Below are 9,644 nucleotides of genomic sequence, written 5' to 3'. Positions count from 1 at the left end.
CTAGTTTATAAATTGCCTTATTTTAAATTTTATGTATGTACCTTATATATTTCTTATGTTTAGTTTCATGGTACTTTAATTGTGTTTCTTATTTTGGGATTTAGAATCTTTTAACAAGCAGGCCAAAATAATGTGGTGTTCTTTTAGGAGGGCAAATTTATTGTTTTTCTTGGTTTTTCTTTTTCTTCCTTCTTTCTTTTTTGGAAAAAATAATGAGATGGAGAAATTCACCTTCATAAAATAACATGAGGTAGTACTCACAGCCAGGAAGTTCATCCATTCACATATATGATGTCTAAATACAGTTTAAAACAATGATTATAAAGATAGCTGCTGGGCTGGAAAAAGAGCACAGAAGAAAACTAGAGAATCCCTTACTGCAGAAATAAAAGAACTAAAATCTAGTCAAGCCAACGTTAAAAATGCTATAACTGAGATGCAGTCCCAAGTGGAAGCCTTAAAAACAAGGAAGGTTATGGACCACAGAGGCAGACATAGGGAACTCAGCCACTTATTAAAGCAATAAGATTCATATCATAGGAGACTCAGAAGATGAAGAGAGAGAAAAGGTGGGCCTTGATCAGCCATTATAAATGACAAATACCCACCATTTGCTTCAAGGTGGATGTAACTGGACGGTATTATGCTGAGTGAAGTAACTCAATCGGAGAAGGACAAACATTGTATGTTCTCATTCACTTGGGGAATATAAATAATAGTGAAAGGGAATATAAGGGAAGGGAGAAGGAATGTGTGGGAAATATCAGAAAGGGAGACAGAACATAAAGACTCCTAACTCTGGGAAACGAACTAGGGGTGATGGTAGGGGAGGAGGGCTGGGGTGGGGGTGAATGTGTGATGGGCACTGAGGAGGGCACTTGATGGGATGAACTCTGGGTGTTATTCTGTATGTGGGCAAATTGAACACACACACAAAAATAAATTTATTATTAAGAAAAAAAAAGAAGGAAGAAAAAGTGGCACCTGGGTGGCTCAGTCAGTTAAGCTTCTGACTTAGGCTCAGAGCATGATCCAGGTCCCAAGGAAGACTCCCTGCTCAGCAGGGAACCTGCTTCTCCTTCTCCCTCTGCCCCTCTCGCTCATGGTTTTTCTCTCCTCTCTCTCTCAATTAAATAGCGTCTTTGAAAAAGACACAAACAAACCCAGAATGAAGAGAAATCTCCCATGTAGAAGAATTTCAAACAATTTGTGCAGACATTCCACCCTCAAGTTCATGAGAATAGCTTCCCACTCTTATGTGTGCAATACACATAGTAACTTCCTTCTACAAAATATATTATGAAAAACTTAAAAAATAATGATAATATAATATTAATAATAATAATAACAATAACAATAAAGAATCACTTTACTATGGAGAAAGCTGACAAACACTACATCAGCAAGATGATCAGATGGATACCAAGACTGATAAATTATGTTGATAGTATCTATCCTTTATATGATATAATAAAAAAGCAGTATATCTCTGTATATAATCCACAAAAACGGTTCAATCATGAGATAAACAACAGACATGTCCCAACTGAGGGAAATTGTACAAAATACTCTACTTCTCAAAGCATTCCAGTTCAACAACAACAAGGAAAGGCTGAAAGACTGTCACAATCCAGAGGAGCCTAAGAAAACATGAGGACAAATGGAGTGTGATATGAGGAATGGTAACTTAGCAAAAACTATGGAAATCTGAATAAAGCATTGTCCTTGGTTAATGCAAATATTTTAATATTGATTCATTAGCTAATATTTGAACCATACTAATATATCAATAATTGGAAAAATTGAGTGCAAGTCAATGAGAATTCTCTTACTATCTTCTCAATTTCCCTATAAATCTTTGTTTTTATTTCAATAAATAAGATTTATTTTGAAAATTGAGTTAAATAAATCAGGCTCCAAGTGTGGAGACATTTCAAGAATAGTTGAAGTAACTTTTGCCTTATTCTTAGAGAGTTCCTTCATTGGGAACAAAGTAAAAATTTTATATCAGAAGGAAAGAAAAACACTTATGAACACGTACAATGCCTTCTCAACCTGAAAAGCAGGAAAGGATAATAAATAGCAAAAATCAGATTAAAAAACTTCTATTATAATAGACACCATATTGCAAGTGCATTTAAAATTAGCAAGGCATAACATTTATCTCCTTGACATTTGTCTTCCAAAGAGTTCACAGTGTTTCAGTGTCAGTTGAAACAGGGGAAGAATTTCAGGGAAGAATCCTTCACATAATAATAGGACCATTGGTAATAATGTCTCTCAGTTATTTCCAAATCCATAAAGATGCATTTTCTGATGAGTGACTGAGCTGTGAAGAAATAGTTGAGAAAGCCACATCCCTCTGAATTACTAGTGTCAGAATATTTTAACAATACTACTACGGATAGTACATTCTCCATATTAACAGTCAATACGTCTCAGATTGGAATCTGAGCAATCAGATGAGCAGAGAAAAAACGCTTTGACTTGCTCCTCATCTTTTAAAGGCAAAGGAGAACTTTTCTATGTACAAAGTCAGTTGTCAAGATAGCCTTAGGGAATAAGAGTCTGCAGCATCAAATCACGCTGCATAGCTGATACGCCGATCTCCAGGTCTTCCTGATCGCAAATCCCAGGGCTTGTCCCCCAACACAGGCTGCCACGCTGAGGTCATTTGCAATTGCTCTCTTAGGAGCTCCAGGGAGGGCGGCAGGAGCTAGAGAGTATGGGACGGGACGTGTGGAGGCCGAGAACATTACGGCCATTCCACTTTAAGTTCAGCATTTGCACACGTACAGCAATCCCAGGCCCCTGTGAAGAAGAGCTGAAATTTACATTCCTTCAGATACAGGAAAAAAACAAAAATTTACAGCTTAAAATCCAGAATGCCCCAGAATAGAATAAAAACTGAGCCGAATCCAAGGGCTGGAAGCCCTTTTAGAATGAGAAGAGTGCTCAATGCCCTTGAAGGCCCCATATCAAAAAGTGAACAGAACTTGAGGAATTGCTCCAGCCCTTCTGGAGGTCCCCGAGACCAGGCCCTTAAAAGTAAGTTAAAACCGTCCTCGGGGTCCAACTCCCTGCTCTACTCTGTGGGGTATACTTGGACCCATGCTCCAGTTTGTAAAACACCCCTCGTTTGTTTGCATCAGTGTCGGCTCCTTAGTGGTTTTTCGGATTCGCCATCTTGTGCACAATACCCCCATGTCCCCTTCCCACCTGGACTGACCCCCTGTCCCCTCCCACCCAGGCTGACCCTCAGTCACCTCCCCGCCCACAACAGCTGGGCACAGGCCCTCACACAGGTCCATGGGCATGCTGGGCACTCCCGCCGTCCCCAGCTTCCCAGGGGAAGGAAGGAGGATTCGGCAGGACACAATCCCATGGTGGCCCCTGAGCTCCCTGCCCAGGATGGCACCTGGTGACATGTCGGGGTCTGAGTCCCTGATGCTGGCTCCTCCTCCATGGTATTCACACAGGAAATGAAATAAGAGGCCCTGGTCTCCTCCAGGGACATCAAGCAGGTGGACCTGGACATCAACATGATGTTCAGCAGTCACATCATGTTTTGGGACTACTACGGGGTAGGGTGAGGCTGAGGGGCCAGGGGGGATTGGGACCCGGGGGAGGACTGGTGGCTTCTGGGAAGGGAACATGGGGCTTCTGAGGCCAGGGGAAGAACAGCAGCCAACAAAACACAGCGGCATGTTAGGGTGCTGGGGATGACCTCCGTGTCTCTACCCCTGGTGTCTCAGGGATGAGGAGGCCACTAGGATGGGGCCTCCAGGGGTTGCCATGTGAGCTGATCCCCAAAGGGGTGACGGATGGCACCCTGAAAACCAGGTGCCTGGGTGGGGGCCATGGGGGGCATTAAGGGGACCTGGGGGCAGGTTGCATGGCTGTGACTGGAGGAGGACACACATTGATCCGATGAGGGTCTGAAGGGTCAGAGTGACACCCACCCTCGGTGCTTTATATATTTCGAAATTCTATGCATTTAATTTGAGACAACTTGCAATTTGTAAACATACATAGTATGATGACCCCCAGATAATGTGCCCAGTCCAGCCAGGGCCCTGAACTGACCACACGGGGCCCCTGAGGCAGGTGTCACAATAAACCTAAGACTGTGGTCGCCTTTATCTGTAAATGTCTCGGTGTGCATCTTAGAGAAAGGGGATGCCCTGTGTCTGCAGGCCCCCCACGCCATCCCCTTCATTCCCCACCCACACACTAACCCCCTACATCATTATCCCTCATGGCATCCCCCCTACACCATCCCCCTCAAACCCACACACCCCCACACAAACCCCACCCACACTATACCCCAACACCATCCCCCCTACATCATCCCCCTCAATCCACCACCATCATACCCCTGCCCCCACACCATCCACTCACACACCATCACCCCTCAGCAAGGACCCGGTGCAGCTGCCCCCTGTGGGACATGGTCAGCCTCCCCATGGTTCTCTGGACAGCCTGCTACCATCAGAAGCCCGGTATCCCATAGAGTGTCCAGGGGTTGCAGGGAGGAGGAAAGACAGGGAGCCCCCGACAGGGTGGATGCAGGTGCATGGAGCAGAGGAAGCACTGTGCCCTGCCTCCTCCTACTCTTCCTCCAGGAGGGCGGCACAACCTGCACAGGACACCAGCCCCTAACCCAGAGGGACCTGGGCTGACTTGGGCCCAGGCTCTTGGGGCTGGGTTGATTTGAGCCCACACCAGTCCCAACTCAAAGACTAATGGAATCAGGCCCCCATGGCCCTGGCCAGCCCTGGATTCTGGCCCTGGGCTGAGTGAGCCCTCTCAGAGCTGGATGTGGCCTCCTGGGCCCTGGGCGTGCCCCACAGATCCAGGTCGCTGATCTAGGGCAGCCCTGGGGATCCCAGGACATACAAGTGTGGGGAGAGGAGGGGTAAGCCGGTGGGGCCCACCCACACCCACACCAGGAGGCAGACTCCTCCAGGTGCTCCAGCCCCAGAGAGCCTGAAGCCGGGGTCCTGATGCCCTGCGGGGACCCAGAGCAGGAGGCCATGAGCGACAGGTCCATGTCAGCTCTGCTGTCCTCAGAACCGTCAATCAGGGTGAAACCTCAGGATACTTGCCCCCACCCGGAGTCTACACATTCTCCCAGGTGGGGGACTCCAGCACCAGCCCACCCCCCCCCGTGTGATTCTTGCCCCCCCTTAAAGGACAGAAAGGTCTCCTTCCCCAGGGGAAGGCACGAAATCATGGCTCTGAGCCTTTGCTGTAGAAAGTCAATAAAGTGTTGTGGTGTGAAAATTCAGAGCCAACCCATTTCTGTGTCTCCCAGAACTATGTGCACGGGGCATGGAGAGACCCCAGAAAGGAGGAGGGAGCACCACCTAGGCGCCAACCAGCCCCTGCTGGGGCACCTCCAGGCACACACAGCTGACCTCCCCACGTGCCTTCTAGGGGAGGCCGGACCCACTGCTGTACATGGGAATGTGGCTGAGCCAGAACTTCTAGCTCTGCTGACCCTCCAGCTGAAAGTTCCTGCACGAGTGAGCCCCAGCATGGCCAGGAGAGCCCAGCTAGCCGCCCAGCGCCAGCACAAGAAATGATGTTCTGCCAACCATTTCGGGGTTTTGGGTGACACAGCCAGAGGATCTGATGGCTGCACGGGATAGCTGCATGTGATAGACACACACGCAGCTCAAAACCACAAAAGTCGGAATCCCCCCAATGTTGTCAAACAGCAGCTAGATGGTTACATACACTACAATGTTGTCCCCAATAGGATATTTGGAAAACGCTATAAGCCATGACTGCAGAGGTGTTGGAGGTACAGAGATGTCTTTGCTGTGTTCCAAAAAGGAGGACAGAGGGGCAGGAAGCATCCTCCGGAGGCGGGGGGCCCTCCTAGGAAAGGAAACCAGGTCCCTATGAAGGCTACGGAGGGTGAAATCTTTCCTCCTCTCTTTCAGCTTCTGCTTTTCCTCCTAAATGCCATTTTCCTCAATCATAATAACAAAAATTTATTTTATGTTTTTAAATTTCTTTTTATTGGAGTCCAATTTGTATGAATTCTTTCTTCAGCAAGGGTGTCATACAGGAGAGAAGGAGGGAGAAAGATTAACCCAGACAGGCAACATATAAAGGAGTTCATGACCAATTAACCAGTCCAGTACGGAATTTTAAGATGGACTCTTCTAGTGGGGGAAAAAAAGAGACCAAAAGCAACAAAGACGAGAAAGGCCCAGAGAACATCACCAGAAACACCAACTCTTCCGGTAACACAAATGCACAAAGTTCATATCTTTGAATAATCACTCTGAATGCTGATAGACTAAATCCTCCAATAAAAAGATATATGGTATCAGAGGGGCTTAAAAAACAGGATCCGGGATGTCTGGGTGGCTCAGGGGTTGAGCCTCTGCCTTTGAATCAGGGTGTGATCCTGGAGTCTTGGAATGAGTCCCATATTGGGCTCCTGGTGGGGAGCCTGTTTCTCTCTCTGCCTAATTTTCTGCCCCTCTCTCTCTCTCTCTCTTGCTCTCTCTCACACTATCATAAAGAAAATTATTATTAAAAAAACAACATCCATCTGTACGCTGCCTACAAGATGCTCACCTTAGACCTATAGACACCAACAGATTGAAAGTCAGCGGATAGAAAAGAATCTATGACGCTAATGGATATCAAAAGAAAGATGGAGGACCCATACTTATATCAGACAAATGAGATTTGAAACCAAACCCTGGGGGACACCTGGTGGCTCAGTGGTTGAGCATCTGCCTTCGGCTCAGGGTGTGATTCTGGGATCCCAGGATCAAGTCCCACATCAGCCTCCCTTTGGGGAGCCTGCCTCTCACTCTATGTTCCTTCCTCTGCTTCTCTGTGTAATTCTCATGAATAAATAAATAAATATTTTAAATTTCAAAAAAGAAAGAACAAATACTGTAAGAAGAGATGAAGAAGGGCATTATTTCATAATTAAAAAGACTCTCTATCATGATCAAACAACAAAATATTTATGCTGCCAACATGGGAGTACCTAAATATAGAAACCACTGTTGGTGGGAATGTGAACTGGTGTAGCCACTCTGGAAAACTCTGTGGAGGTTCCTCAATGAGATAAAAATAGAATGGCACAACGACCCAGAAATTGCACTGTTGGGGATTTACCCCAAAGATTCAGATACAATGAAATGCCGGGACACCGGCACCTCGATGTTTATATTAGGAATGTCCACAATAACCAAACTGTGGAAGGAGCCTCGGTGTCCATTGAAAATTGAATGGATAAAGAAGATGTGGTTTATGTATACAATGGAATATTACTCAGCCATTAGAAATGACAGATACCCACCATTTAATTCAACATGGATGGAACTGGAAGGTATTATGCTGAGTGAAGTAAGTCAATCGGAAAAGGACAAACAGTGTATGTTCTCATTCATTTGGTGAATATAAATAACAGTGAAGGGGAATATAAGGGAATGGAGAAGAATTGTGTAGGAAATATCAGAGAGGGAGAGAGAACATAAAGACTCCTAACTCTGAGAAATGAACTAGGGGTGCTAGAAGAGGAGGAGGGCGGGAAGTGGGGGTGAATGGGTGATGGGCACTGAGGGGGACACTTTATGGGATGAGCACTGGGTGTTATTCGGTATGTTGGTAAATTCAACACCAATAAAAAATAAATTTATTTAAAACAAAGATCCAACAAATAAATATTTATGCTGCCAACCTGGGAGTACCTAAATATAAAAACCAATTAACAACAAACGTACAGGAACTCACTGATAATAATACAATGACAGGGGATTTTAACACCCACTTATGGTAATGGACCGATCGTCTATGCAGAAAACCAACAGGTGAACAATAGCCTTGACACACTGGACCACAGGGACTCAACACATATAGTCTGAATATTTTTTCCTAAAGCAGAATACACATTCCTTTCAAGTGCACATGGGACATTCTCCAGAACAGATCAAATCATGGCCCACAAATCAGCCCTCAACAGGTACAAGAAGGTTGATATCACACGCTGTACATTTTCGGACCACGACGCTATAAGATTTGAAGCCAACAGTAAGAAAAAAAATTGGACAGACCAAAAATACGTGGAGATTATGAACATCCTACTAGAGAATGAATGGAGCAACCAGGAAATTAAAGAGGAAATTTAAAACAAATGAAAATGTAAACATGTTTCTCCAAAACTCTGGGATTTAGCAAAGGCAGTCCTAACTGGGAAGTACAAAGCAATACAGGCCTACCTCAAGAAACAAGAAGTCTCCAAAACACAACCTAACCCGATACCTAAAGGAGCTGGTAAACGAATAGCAAACAAAGCCTAAAGCCTACAGAAGAAGGGAAAAAATAAAGATGAGAGCAGAAATAAACAATACAGAAACAACAAATCAGTAGAATGGAATAACGAATCTAAGAGCTGGTTCTTCAAAATAATTAATAAAATGGATCAAACCATAGCCAGCCTTATCAATGAGAAAAGAGAAAAGACCTAAACAAATAAAATCACAAATGAGAGAAGAGAGATCTCAATCAACAGCAGAAAAATTAGACAATTATGAGGGAATACTATGAAATTATACGCAAAGAATTTGGGAGACCTGGAAGAAATGGACAAATCCCTAGAAATGTGCAAATGAGCAAAACTGAAATAGGAAGAAATAGAAAATGTGAACAGACCCATAACTAGCAAAGGAATTGCTAGCTAGGAATTGCACCTAGTCACCTAGGTGCCTCAGTGGTTGAGCATCTTCTTTGGCTCAGGTCATGTTCCCAGGGTACTAGGGGATCACATCACACATCAGGCTCCCTGCATGGAGCCTCATTTTCCCTCTACCTATACCTCTGCCTCTCTGTGTTTCTCATGAATAGATAAATAAAATCTTTAAAAAAGAAAAAAGATAAAAAGATGAGAAAGGACCCAAATAAAATCACAAATGAGAAAAGAGAAATATCAACCAACACTACAGAAAAACAAACGATTATAAGAGAACATTAAGAAAAATTATATGCCAGCAACCCAAAATCTGGAAGAAATAGATCAATTCCTGGAAATATATAACATAGCAAAAATGAAAAAGGAAGAAATAAGAAACTTGAACTGACATATAACCAGCAGAGAAATTGAATTAGCAATCAAAAATCTCCCAACAGGAGACACTTAGATCAATAGAACAGAATGGAAAGCCGAAACAAGATAGAAACCTGTAACTCTATGATCCATTAATCGACAACGAGGCAGGAAGGAATATACAAAGGCACAAAGACAGTCTCTTCAAGAAACCCTAAACCTGACCCCAGGATAAGAACAAATGGTGTTGGGAAAACCAGGCAGCCACATGCAGAAGAATGAAACTGGACCACTTTCTTACACCATCTATATAAAAAATAAATTCAAAATGGATGAAAGACCTAAATGTGAGACCTGAAATCATACAAAGAAGAAAAGATAGGCAGCAACGTCTTTGACACTGGCCATTGGATCTTCTTTCTAGATATTCCTCTGAGGTGAGGGAAACAAAGCAAAAATACTATTGGGACTTCATCAAATTGAAAAGCTTCTGCAAAGTGAAGGAAACAAACAAAGCTAAAAGGCAACATACAGGAGGAGGGGCAAGATGGCGGAAGTGTAGAGT

The 9,644-nt window shown here is 44.2% G+C and overlaps 1 long non-coding RNA gene across 1 annotated transcript in view; it reads right to left on the bottom strand.

Moving 5' to 3' along the window:
- Positions 1 to 1,345: 1,345 nt before the first annotated feature.
- The window catches only part of LOC140642113 (uncharacterized), a 38,810-nt gene continuing 30,511 nt past the window's right edge, over positions 1,346 to 9,644 (bottom strand). Inside the window, exon 4 of the long non-coding RNA XR_012038668.1 lies at positions 1,346 to 2,811. This is a non-coding gene — a long non-coding RNA (uncharacterized lncRNA). The remainder of the gene's footprint in view (positions 2,812 to 9,644) is intronic.

The sequence above is a fragment of the Canis lupus genome, chromosome 11 (genome assembly GCF_048164855.1).
Source record: "Canis lupus baileyi chromosome 11, mCanLup2.hap1, whole genome shotgun sequence".
Classification (NCBI taxonomy): domain Eukaryota; kingdom Metazoa; phylum Chordata; class Mammalia; order Carnivora; family Canidae; genus Canis; species Canis lupus.
The sequence above is the reverse complement of the archived record's forward strand: the minus strand, read 5'-3'. Positions and strand labels throughout refer to the sequence as shown.